This window comes from Penaeus monodon, chromosome 8 (genome assembly GCF_015228065.2).
Source record: "Penaeus monodon isolate SGIC_2016 chromosome 8, NSTDA_Pmon_1, whole genome shotgun sequence".
In the NCBI taxonomy this organism is placed as follows: domain Eukaryota; kingdom Metazoa; phylum Arthropoda; class Malacostraca; order Decapoda; family Penaeidae; genus Penaeus; species Penaeus monodon.
The window spans coordinates 440967-454243 of NC_051393.1; the positions used below are offsets into that span (position 1 = coordinate 440967).

The window sequence follows — 13277 nt, forward strand, 5'->3', positions numbered from 1 at the left end:
ATACAAAAACTAGATTTATTGAAAATGAGACTACAGTTCGAAATCCAGCTGGGATTCCATCTGAAGATGGAATCCAGGTGGATTTCGAAACTGTAGTCTCACTTTCAATAAATAAAGTTTTTGTATTGTGGGTTTTTCTTCCAATGTAGGAATATGTATAGCCCAGTCTAACGAAATATATTGAAATGAAATGTAAGTAAACAAAAAACAAAACAAAAAAAGATGCTGGAAATAAACAATCAATTCATAACTATATTGAGTAAAATATAACACAGACACATTTATACTAATGCTGTATCACTAGACAGATGATTATATCTAATCCAGTATAGTATAAATATACTATTCAGTGTGCATGTGGCTGTCGATGTGAATATATTTACACATATGGGAGTTCACATTCTTACCTGGTGATTCGCTGGGAGGCACTGGTGGTTGCGTTCAGTTACATCTGGAAGGGGGAAATATGATTTCATAAAAATGACAAAAATCTATGAGACTGACTCTTTAACAGCCAGTATATAAGAACAAGAATATGATTTTCGGATATAAAGGTCTTCACTTTCTTCATATAGATACATATGTAAGTATTAATTTATCTATCTACTTATATACACATTGAAAACAAAATTTCACTTACGGGGCATAGTCGGGCAGGATATAATTGACAGCACATTCAGATTCTCGTCTACCTCGGAGGCGCACCATCTGCCGCTCACTGTCCCCCTGTTTATCACTCCTCCTTCTCCTCCATCTCGATTATCTGCTCCTCCCCTTCTTCGCCAACGCATCCGCTCACGATTTCTTCTCCGTGTCGGAAGGGAACACATAGCGGTGGCACCTCAATTGGAGCTGAGGGAAATGCATCAAATTTAATCTTAACACATTGTTCTAAATATTTACAAAATGACAAATACAAAAAATGTTCACATCTAATATACTCCTTTAACAAAATTCAAGACAATGATCAAAATTACTTTTGCCACGGTCGTAAACGCCTAAATAGAAAGGCTTGATATACACTTGTGTCTGTCTCACCTGGGGATTCACTAGTCTTCACAGACGGTGCATGTTCAGTTTCAACTACGGAGGAAAAAACTTTATCAGAGAGGGTAGTCGGTTTACAGAACCACTAAGGCACCACAATTAAATATGAATAAGTAAAAATTATTCATTACTATCGCATTTACACAACTATATTCACCAATATACACATTTTCATACACAACATAGGTATATGTGTAGCCCAGTCTATATAATGAAATGTAAGTAAAAAATAGCAACATGTGGAAATGACAAGAATCATTAATAACTATACTAATGAGTAAAAAATAACACGCACAGACACATTTACGTCAATTTTGGATCAACAAAGATATCGAATTCTGTACATATACACTTATTCGGCGTGCGTGCCTGTGACTCTATGTGAATATGTTTACACGTATGGGGGTTCACATTCTTACCTGGGGATTCACTGGCAGTCACTGATGGTTGCTGTTCAGTTACGTCTGAAAGGGGAAAATACGATTTAATAAAAAGGGCAAAAATCTATGAGACTGGTTCTTAATAGCCTTAAATAAGAAAAAATGGATTTTCTGATGTAAAGGTCTTCACTTTCTTCACACACACATATACATACATACCTAAGTATTCATCTATCTATTCACTTATATATATATATATATATATATATATATATATATATATATAATATATATATATATATCAAAAAACAAATTTTCACTTACTGGGCATAGTCGGGCAGGATATAATTGACAGCACATTCAGATTCTCGTCTACCTCGGAGGCGCACCATCTGCCGCTCACTGTCCCCCTGTTTATCACTCCTCCTTCTCCCTTCATTTCGATTATCTGCTCCTCCCCTTCTTCGCCAACGCATCCGCTCACGATTTCTTCTCCGTGTCGGAAGGGAACACATAGCGGTGGCACTTCAGTTGGAGCTGAGGAAACGCATTAACTTTCATCTCTCAACTTTGTTCTAAATATTTCTATATATTACAAAAATGACAAACACAAAAAGAGGCTTCACAGTACCCTCCTTCGACAACCTGCCATGCCAAATGTCAAATTTACTTTTACCACGGTCGTAAAATCCCAAATATAAAGGCTTGACATACACTTGTGTCTGTCTCACCTGGGGATTCACTGGTCACAGATGGTGGCTGTTCAGTTTCAACTACGGAGGAAAACCTTATCAGAGAGGGTACTTGCTTTATAGAACCACGAAGGCACAGTGAAATACGAATAAGTGAAATATATAAACAACTATATTTACGATCATACCCACACAAATAAACAATGCAGGTATATGTATAGCCTAGTCTATATAATGAAAATGTAAAAGGAAGCATGTTGGAAGTGACAGGAATTTATTCGTAACTATACCTATGAGCAATAAATATCTCGTACAGAAACGTTATATGAATTTTGCATCAACACATTATTTCTAGTCCTGCATATATAAATAATATACTTATTCAGCGTGCCAATGTGTGTCTGTGGACTATGTGAATATGTTTACACGTATGGGGGTTCACATTCTACCTGGGGACTCACTGTCAGTCACTGGTGGTTGTTCAGTTGCGTCTGGAAGGGGAAAATACGATTTCATAAAAATGACAAAAATCTATGAGACTGGCTCTTAATAGGCATTAGATAAGAAAAAAAAATGATTTTCAGATATAAAGGTCTTCACTTTCTTCACAAACATACATATACATTTTTTTCACTTACTGGACATAGTCGGGCAGGGTATAATTGACAGCACATTCTGATTCTCGTCTACCTCGGAGGCGCACCATCTGCCGCTCACTGTCCCCTGTTTATCACTCCTCCTTCCCCCTCTATTTCGATCATCTGCTCCTCCCCTTCTTCGCCAACGCATCCGCTCACGATTTCTTCTCCGTGTCGGAAGGGAACACATAGAGATGGCACTTCAGCTGGGGCTGAGGGAAATGCATCAAATTTAATCTAAAACACATTCTCAATATTTACTAAATGACAAACACAAAATAGGTTTACATCTAATATACTCCTTTAACAAATGGCATGACAATCATCAAAGTTACTTTGCCACGGTCGTAATCTCCTAAATATAAATACTTAATAGAGACTCGTATCTATGTCTCCCCTGGGGATTCACTAGTGTTCACAGACGGTGCCTGTTCAGTTTAAAACTACAAAGAAAAAAAATTTTTTTATCAGAGAGGGTAGTTGGTTTATAGAACACGAAGGCACCACAATTAAATGTGTTTAAATAATAATAAAAAAAAAAAAACATTACTATCACATATTACAAACCTATATTCATCATCATACACATTTTTCATATACAATATAGGTATATGTATAGCCCAGTTTATATAATGAAATATAAGTAAAAAATAGCAAGATGTTGGAAATGACAAGAATCTATTCATAACTATACTAATGAGTAAGAAATAACTCGTACAGACACATTTACATAAATTTTGAGATGATGTCAAATACAGTATATATAAACATACTTATTCAGGGTACCACTGTGTGTCTTGGACTGTGTGTGAATAGTTTACATGTATGGGGATTCACTTTTTTACCTGGGGATTCACTGGAAGTCACTATATATATATAATTATATATATATTATATATATATCAAAAAGAATATACTAAAATTCACTTACGGGGGATAGTCGGGCAGGATATAATTGACAGAAAATTCAGATTCTTGTCTACGTCGGAGGCGCACCATCTGCCGCTCACTGTCCCCCTGTTTATCACTCCTCCTTCTCCCTCTATTTCGATTATCTGCTCCTCCCCTTCTTCGCCAACGCATCCGCTCACGATTTCTTCTCCGTATCGGAAGGGAACACATAGTGGTGGCACTTCAGTTGGAGCTGAGGGAAATGCATCAAATTTAATCTCAACACATTGCTCTAAATATCTACAAAATGACAAACTGCTATGACAAATGTTACTTTTACCACGGGCGTAAACTCCCAAATATAAAGGCTTGATATACATCAGTGCCTTTCTCACCTGGGGATTCACTGGTCACAGATGGTGGCTGTTCAATTTCAACTACGGAGGAAAACCTTATCAGAGAGGGTACTTGCTTTATGGAACCACGAAGGCACAGTGAAATACGAATAAGTTAAATATATAAACACAACTATATTTACGATCATACCCACATAAATATGCAATGTATTTATATGTACAGCCCAGTCTATATAATGAAAATGTAAAAAAAAGAGAAAAAAAAGCATGTTGGAAATGAGAGGAATTTATTCATAACTATACTTATGAGCACATAATAGCACGTACAGACATGTTGATATGAATTTTGTATCAACACATTTCTAGTCCAGCGCATATAAATAATATACTTTTTCAGCGTGCCATTGTGTGTCTGTGACTGTGAGTATGTTTACACGTATGGGGGTCTACATTCTTACCTGAGGATTCACTGGAAGTCACTGGTGGTTGCTGTTCAGTTGCGTCTGAAAGGGGAAAATTTCACAAAAAGAACAAAAATCTATGAGACTGGTTCTTCAACGGTCATTATATAAGAACAAGAATATGATTTTCGGATGAAAAAGGTCTTCCTTTCTTCACAAACATACATATACATACATATCTAAGTATTTTTTTATCTATTCACTTAAACATATATCAAAAACAAATTTTCACTTACTGGGCATAGTCGGGCAGGGTATAATTGACAGCACATTCTGATTCTCGTCTACCTCGGAGGCGCACCATTTGCCGTTCACTGTCCCCTATTTATCATTCCTCCTTCTCCCTCCATTTCGATATCTGCTCCTCCCCTTCTTCGCCAACGCATCCGCTCACGATTTCTTCTCCGTGTCGGAAGGGAACACATAGTGGTGGCACTTCAGCTGGGACTGAGGGGAATGCATCAAATTTAATCTTAACACATTGCTCTAAATATTTACAAAATGACAAATACAAAAAAGGTTCGCATCTAATATACTCTTTAAAAATGCCATGACAATCATCAAATTACTTTTGCCACTGTCGTAATCTCCTAAATATAAATACTTAATAGACACTCGTGTCTGTCTCACCTGGGGATTCACTGGTCTCAGATGGTGGCTGTTCAGTTTCAACTACGGAGGAAAACCTTATCAGAGAGGGTACTTGCTTTATAGAACCACGAAGGAACAGTGAAATACCAATAAGTGAAATATATAAACACAACTATATTTACGATAATACCCACATAAATATGCAATGCAGGTATATGTATAGCCCAGTCTATATAATGAAAATGTAAAAGAAAGCATGTTGGAAGTGACAGGAATTTATTCGTAACTATACCTATGAGCAAAAAATATCTCGTACAGAAACGTTTATATGAATTTTGCATCAACACATTATTTCTAGTCCTGCATATATAAATAATATACTTATTCAGCGTGTCAATGTGTGTGACTATGTGAATATGTTTACACGTATAGGGGTTCACATTCTTACCTGGGGATTCACTGTCAGTCACTGGTGGTTGCTGTTCAGTTGCGTCTGGAAGGGGAAAATACGATTTCATAAAAATGACAAAAGTCTATGAGACTGGCTCTTAATAACCATTAAAAAAAAAAAGAAAAAAAAAAAAAAAGAAAAAAAAATCAGATATAAAGGTCTTGACCTTCTTCATACCTACATACACATACATATATAAGTATTTATTTATATATTCTCTTATATATATATATATATATATATATATATATATATATATATATATATATATATATATCAAAAACAAAAAACAAAGCAAAAAAATTTCACTTACGGGGCATAGTCGGGCAGGATATAATTGACAGCACATTAAGATTCTCGTCTACCTCGGAGGCGCACCATCTGCCGTCACTGTCCCCTGTTTATCACTCCTCCTTCTCCCTCTATTCGATTATCTGCTCCTCCCCTTCTCGCCAAACGCATCCGCTCACGATTTCTTCTCCGTATCGGAAGGGAACACATAGAGGTGGCACTTCAGTTGGAGCTGAGGGAAATGCATAAATTCCATCTCTCAATATTGCTCTATTTCTATATATTTACAAAATGACAAACACAAAAAACAGGGACACAGTACCCTCCTTCAACAACACATTGCTACTATTTACAAAATGACAAACAAAAAAGGTTCACATCTAATATACTCCTTTAACAAAATGCCATGACAATCAAAATTACTTTGCCACGGTCGAAAACGCCTAAATATAAAGGCTTTATATGTGTCTATGTCTCACCTGAGGTTTCCCACTAGTTTTCACAGACGGTGCCTGTTCAGTTTCAACTACGGGGGAAAAAAAAACATTTTTATCAGAGAGGGTAGTTGGTTTATAGAACCACGAAGGACCACAATTAAATATGATTAAATGAAAAAAAAAAAAAAAAAAAAAAAACATTACTATCACATATACAAACCTATATTCATCATCATCCCAATTTTCATATACAATATAGGTATATGAAATAGCCCAGTCTATATAAAATTTAAATATAGTTAAAAAAATAGCAAGATGTTGGAAATGACAAGAATCTATTCATAACTATACTAATGAGTAAGAAATAACTGTACAGACACATTTACAAAAATTTTGAGATGTCAAATACGTATATATAAACATACTTATTCAGGGTACCACTGTGTGGTCTTTTGACTGTGTGTGATTATGTTTACATGTTGGGGATTCACTTTGTACCCGGGGATTCACTGGAAGTCAAATATATATATATAATTATATATATTATTATATATATATATATATAAAAAAATCTAAAATTCACTTTGGGGCATAGTCGGCAGGATATAATTGACAGAACATTCAGATTCCGTCTACCTCGGAGGCGCACCATCTGCCGTTCACTGTCCCCCTGTTTATCACTCCTCCCTTTTCCCTCTATTTCGATTATCTGCTCCTCCCTTCTTCGCCAACGCATCCGCTCACGATTTCTTCTCCGTATCGGAAGGGAACACATAGAGGTGGCACTTCATTTGGAGCTGAGGGAAATGCATCGAAATTAATCTCAACACAGTGCACTAAATATTTTCAAAATGTCAAACACAAAAAAACAGGTTCATATCTAATAATTACATTCAAAATTTTATGACCAATGATCAAAATTACTTTACCAGCTTGGAATCTCCTAAAATAAAGGCTTAATAGACACTCGTGTCTATGTCTCACCTGGGGATTCACTAGTGTTCACAGACGGTGCCTGTTCAGTTTCAACTACGGAGGAAATGTTTTTTTATCTGAGAGGGTGGTTGGTTTACAGAACCACGAAAAGGGGGCCACAATTAAGTATAAGTAAAAATAATTCATTCCATCACATATATACAACTTATTCACATCATAAAACATTTTCATATACAATATGGGTATATGTACTGCCCAATCTGCTTAATGAAATGCAAGTAAAAATAGCAAGACGATCTATTCATAAATATACTAATGAGCAAAAAGTAACACGTAAGACACATTTCCATCAATTTTGATTGAAGCGAGACGGTGATATCAAACACAGCATATAAAATATACTCATTAGCGTACCAATGTGTGCCTGTGACTGTGTGTGAATATGCTCACACATATCGAGATTTACTGTTACGTGGGGATTCATTGGAAGTCACTATATATATATACACATACATATATATACACACACCACACATATATATATATATTATATATAATATATATATAATATATATATATATATATATATATATATATATATATATATTATATATAAATCAAAAAGAATATACTAAAATTCACTTTACGGGGCATAGTCGGGCAGGATATAATTGATAACACATTCAGATTCTCGTCTACCTCGGAGGCGCACCATCTGCGCTCACTGTCCCCCTATTTATCATTCCTCCTTCTCCCTCCATTTCGATTATCTGCTCCTCCCCTTCTTCGCCAAACGCATCGCTCACGATTTCTTCTCGCGTCGGAAGGGAAACACATAGTGGTGGCACTTCAGTTGGAGCTGAGGGAAATGCATCAAATTTAATCTCAACACATTGCTCTAAATATCTACAAAATGACAAACTGCTATGACAAATGTTACTTTTACCACGGGCGTAAACTCCCAAATATAAAGGCTTGATATACATCAGTGCCTTTCTCACCTGGGGATTCACTGGCCACAGATGGTGGCTGTTCAGTTTCAACTACGGAGGAAAACCTTATCAGAGAGGGTACTTGCTTTATGGAACACGAAGGCACAGTGAAATACGAATAAGTTAAATATATAAACACAACTATATTTACGATCATACCCACATAAATATGCAATGTAGATATATGTACAGCCCAGTCTATATAATGAAAATGTAAAAAAAAGAGAGAAAAAAAAAAGCATGTTGGAAAATGAGAGGAATTTATTCATAAAACTATACTTATGAGCACATAATAGCACGTACAGACATGTTGATATGAATTTTGTATCAACACATTTCTGTCCAGCGCATATAAATAATATACTTTTTCAGCGTGCCAATGTGTGTCTGTGACTGTACGTTTACACGTATGGGGGTTCACATTCTTACCTGAGGATTCACTGGAAGTCACTGGTGGTTGCTGTTCAGTTGCGTCTGAAAGGGGAAAATACAATTTCACAAGAATAAAAATCTATGAGACTGGTTCTTCAACAGCCACTATATAGAACAAGAATATGATTTTTGGATGAAAAAGGTCTTCCTTTCTTCACAAACATACATATAACATACATATATAAGTATTTTTTTATCTATTCACTTATACATATATCAAAAACAAATTTTCACTTACTGGGCATAGTCGGGCAGGGTATAATTGACAGCACATCAGATTCTCGTCTACCTCGGAGGCGCACCATCTGCCGCTCACTGTCCCCCTGTTTATCACTCTCCTTCTCCTCCATTCGATTATCTGCTCCTCCCCTTCTTCGCCAACGCATCCGCTCACGATTTCTTCTCCGTGTCGGAAGGGAACACATAGACGTGGCACTTCAGTTGGAGCTGAGGGGAATGCATCAAATTTAAGCTTAACCCATTGTTCCAAATATTTACAAAATGACAAATACAAAAAAGGTTCATATCTAATATACTACTTTAACAAAATTCCATGACAATCAAAATTATTTTTGCCACGGTCGTAATCTCCTAAATAAAGGCTTAATAGACACTCGTGTCTGTCTCACCTGGGGATTCACTATGTGTTCACAGACGTGCCTGTTCAGTTTCAACTACGGAGGAAAAAACTTTATCATAGAGGGTAGTCGGTTTATAGAACCACTAAAGCACCACAATTAAATTTGAATAAGTTAAAAGAATCCATTACTATCACATTTACACAACTATATTCACCAATATACACATTTTCATACACAATATAGGTATGTGTGTAGCCCAGTCTATATAATGAAATGTAAGTAAAAAAAATAGCAACATGTTGGAAATGACAAGTCTATTTTTAACTATACTAACGAGTAAAAAAAACACGCACAGACACATTTACGTCAATGTTGAATCAACAAAGATGATATCGAATTCTGAACATATACACTTATTCGGCTGTGCGTTGCCTGTGACTCTATGTGAATATGTTTACACGTATGGGGGTTCACATTCTTACCTGGGGAAGTCACTGATGGTTGCTGTTCAGTTACGTCTGAAAGGGGAAAATACGATTTCATAAAAAGGGCAAAAATCATGAGACTGGTTTCTTAATAGCCATTAAATAAGAAAAAATGGATTTTCTGATGTAAAGGTCTTCACTTTCTTCACACACACATATACATACATACCTAATTATTCATTTATCTATTCACTTATATATATATATATATATATATATATATATATATATATATATATATATATATATATATCAAAAACAAAATTTCACTTACTGGGCATAGTCGGGCAGGATATAATTGACAGCACATTCTGATTCTCGTCTACCTCGGAGGCGCACCATCTGCCGCTCACTGTCCCCCTGTTTATCACTCCTCCTTCTCCTCTATTTCGATCATCTGCTCCTCCCCTTCTTCGCCAACGCATCCGCTCACGATTCTTCTCTCCGTGTCGAAGGGAACACATAGCGGTGGCACCTCAGTTGGAGCTGAGGGAAAACGCATTAACTTTAATCTCTCAACATTGTTCTAAATATTTCTATATATTTACAAAATGACAAACACAAAAAGAGGCTTCACAGTACCCTCCTTCGACAACCTGCCATGCCAAATGTCAAATTACTTTTACCACGGTCGTAAAATCCCAAATATAAAGGCTTGACATACACTTGTGTCTGTCTCACCTGGGGATTCACTGGACACAGATGGTGGCTGTTCAGTTTCAACTACGGAGGAAAACCTTATCAGAGAGGGTACTTGCTTTATAGAACCACGAAGGAACAGTGAAATACCAATAAGTGAAATATATAAACACAACTATATTTACGATCATACCCACACAAATAAACAATGCAGGTATATGTATAGCCCATTCTATATTATGAAAATGTAAAAGGAAGCATGTTGGAAGTGACAGAAAATTTATTCGTAACTATACCTATGAGCAAAAAATATCTGTACAGAAACGTTTATATGAATTTTGCATCAACACATTATTTCTAGTCCTGCATATATAAATAATATACTTATTCAGCGTGCCAATGTGTGTCTGTGACTATGTGAATATGTTACACGTATGGGGGTTCACATTCTTACCTGGGGACTCACTGTCAGTCACTGGTGGTTGCTGTTCAGTTGCGTCTGGAAGGGGAAAATACGATTTCATAAAAATGACAAAAAATCTATGAGACTGGCTCTTAATAGGCATTAGATTAAAAAAAAATGATTTTCAGATATAAAGGTCTTCACTTTCTTCACAAACATACATATACATTTTTTTCACTTACTGGAACATAGTCGGGCAGGGTATAATTGGACAGCACATTCTGATTCTCGTCTACCTCGGAGGGCGCACCATCTGCCGCTCACTGTCCCCCTGTTTATCACTCCTCCTTCTCCCTCCATTTCGATTATCTGCTCCTCCCCTTCTTCGCAACGCATCCACTCACGATTTCTTCTCCGTGTCGGAAGGGAACACATAGTGGTGGCACTTCAGTGAGCTGAGGGGAATGGATCAAATTTAATCTCAACACATTCTCAATATTTACTAAATGACAAACACAAAATAGGTTTACATCTAATATACTCTTTAACAAAATGGCATGACAATCATCAAAGTTACTTTTGCCACGGTCGTAATCTCCTAAATATAAATACTTAATAGAGACTCGTATCTATGTCTCACCTGGGATTCACTAGTGTTCACAGACGGTGCCTGTTCAGTTTCAACTACAAAGAAAAAAAATATTTTTATCAGAGAGGGTAGTTGGTTTATAGAACCACGAAGGCACCACAATTAAATGTGTTTAAATAATAATAAAAAAAAAAAAAACATTACTATCACATATACAAACCTATATTCATCATCATACACATTTTCATATACAATATAGGTAATTGTATAGCCCAGATTATATAATGAAATATAAGTAAAAAATAGCAAGATGTTGGAAATGACAAGAATCTATTCATAACTATACTAATGAGTAAGAAAATAAACTCGTACAGACACATTACATAAATTTGAGATGATGTCAAATACAGTATATATAAACATACTTATTCAGGGTACCACTGTGTGTCTTGGACTGTGTGTGAATATGTTTACACGTATGGGGATTCACTTTGTTACCTGGGGATTCACTGGAAGTCACTATATAATATAATTATATTATATATTATATATATATCAAAAAGAATATACTAAAATTCACTTACGGGGCATAGTCGGGCAGGATATAATTGACAGAACATTCAGATTCTTGTCTACGTCGGAGGCGCACCATCTGCCGCTCATGTCCCCCTGTTTACACTCCTCTTCTCCCTCTATTTCGATTATCTGCTCCTCCCTTCTTCGCAACGCATCGCTCACGATTTCTCTCCGTGTCGGAAGGGAACACATAGTGTGGCACTTCAGCTGGAGCTGAGGGGAATGCATCAAATTTAATCTCTAACACATTGTTCTAAATATTACAAAATGACAAATACAAAAAAGGTTCACATCTAATATATCCTTTAACAGAATGCCATGACAATCATCAAAATTACTTTTGCCACGGTCGTAATCTCCTAAATATAAAGGCTTAATAGACACTCGTGTCTGTCTCACCTGGGATTCACTAGTCTTCACAGACGGTGCCTGTTCAGTTTCAACTACGGAGGAAAAAACTTTATCAGAGAGGGTAGTCGGTTTATAGAACCACGAAGGCACCACAATTAAATTTGAATAAGTAAAAATAATCCATTACTATCACATTTACACAACTATATTCACCAATATACACATTTTCATACACAATATAGGTATATGTGTAGCCCAGTCTATATAATGAAATGTAAGTAAAAAAATAGCAACTGGTTGGAAATGACAAGTCTATTCTTAACTATACTGAGTAAAAAATAACACGCACAGACACACTTACGTCAATCAACAAAGATATCGAATTCTGTACATATACACTTATTCAGCGTGTGCCTGTGACTCTATGTGAATATGTTTACAACGTATGGGGGTTCACATTCTTACCTGGGGATTCACTGGAAATCACTGGTGGTTGCTGTTCAGTTGCGTCTGGAAGGGGAAAATATGACTTCATAAAAATGACAAAAATCTATGAGACTGGCTCTTAATAGCCATTAAATAAGAAAAAAACGATATCCAGATATAAAGAGCTTCACTTTCTTCACATACATATATAAGTAATCATTTATCTATTCACTTATATATATATAATATATATATATATATATATATATATATATATATATATATATAATATATATATATATCAAAAAACAAAATTTCACTACGGGGCATAGTCGGGCAGGATATAATTGATAGCACATTCAGATCCTTGTCTACCTCGGAGGCGCACCATCTGCCGCTCACTGTCCCCTGTTTATCACTCCTCCTTCTCCTCTATTTCGATCATCTGCTCCTCCCCTTCTTCGCCAACGCATGCGCTCACGATTTCTTCTCCGTGTGGAAGGGAACACATAGCGGTGGCACCTCAGTTGGAGCTGAGGGAAATGCATGTAAATTAATCTCAACACATTATTCTCAATATTTACTAAATGACAAACACAAAAAAAAGAGGGTTCACTATACGCTCCATTAAC

At 36.0% G+C, this 13277-nt stretch overlaps 2 long non-coding RNA genes and 1 pseudogene across 2 annotated transcripts; all 3 read right to left on the bottom strand.

Moving 5' to 3' along the window:
- LOC119576460 overlaps positions 1-4755 on the bottom strand; it is a 20322-nt pseudogene extending 15567 nt beyond the window's left edge.
- Positions 4756-5110: 355 nt separating this feature from the next.
- On the bottom strand, positions 5111-5892 carry LOC119576039. The gene is made up of 3 exons (XR_005229020.1): positions 5821-5892; positions 5505-5549; positions 5111-5137 (listed from the first exon to the last, which is right to left on the bottom strand). It is a non-coding gene; the product is annotated as an uncharacterized LOC119576039 (long non-coding RNA).
- A 4225-nt stretch (positions 5893-10117) lies between these two features.
- LOC119576038 lies at positions 10118-13048 on the bottom strand. The gene is made up of 3 exons (XR_005229019.1): positions 12969-13048; positions 10755-10799; positions 10118-10147 (listed from the first exon to the last, which is right to left on the bottom strand). It is a non-coding gene; the product is annotated as an uncharacterized LOC119576038 (long non-coding RNA).
- Positions 13049-13277: the final 229 nt, after the last annotated feature.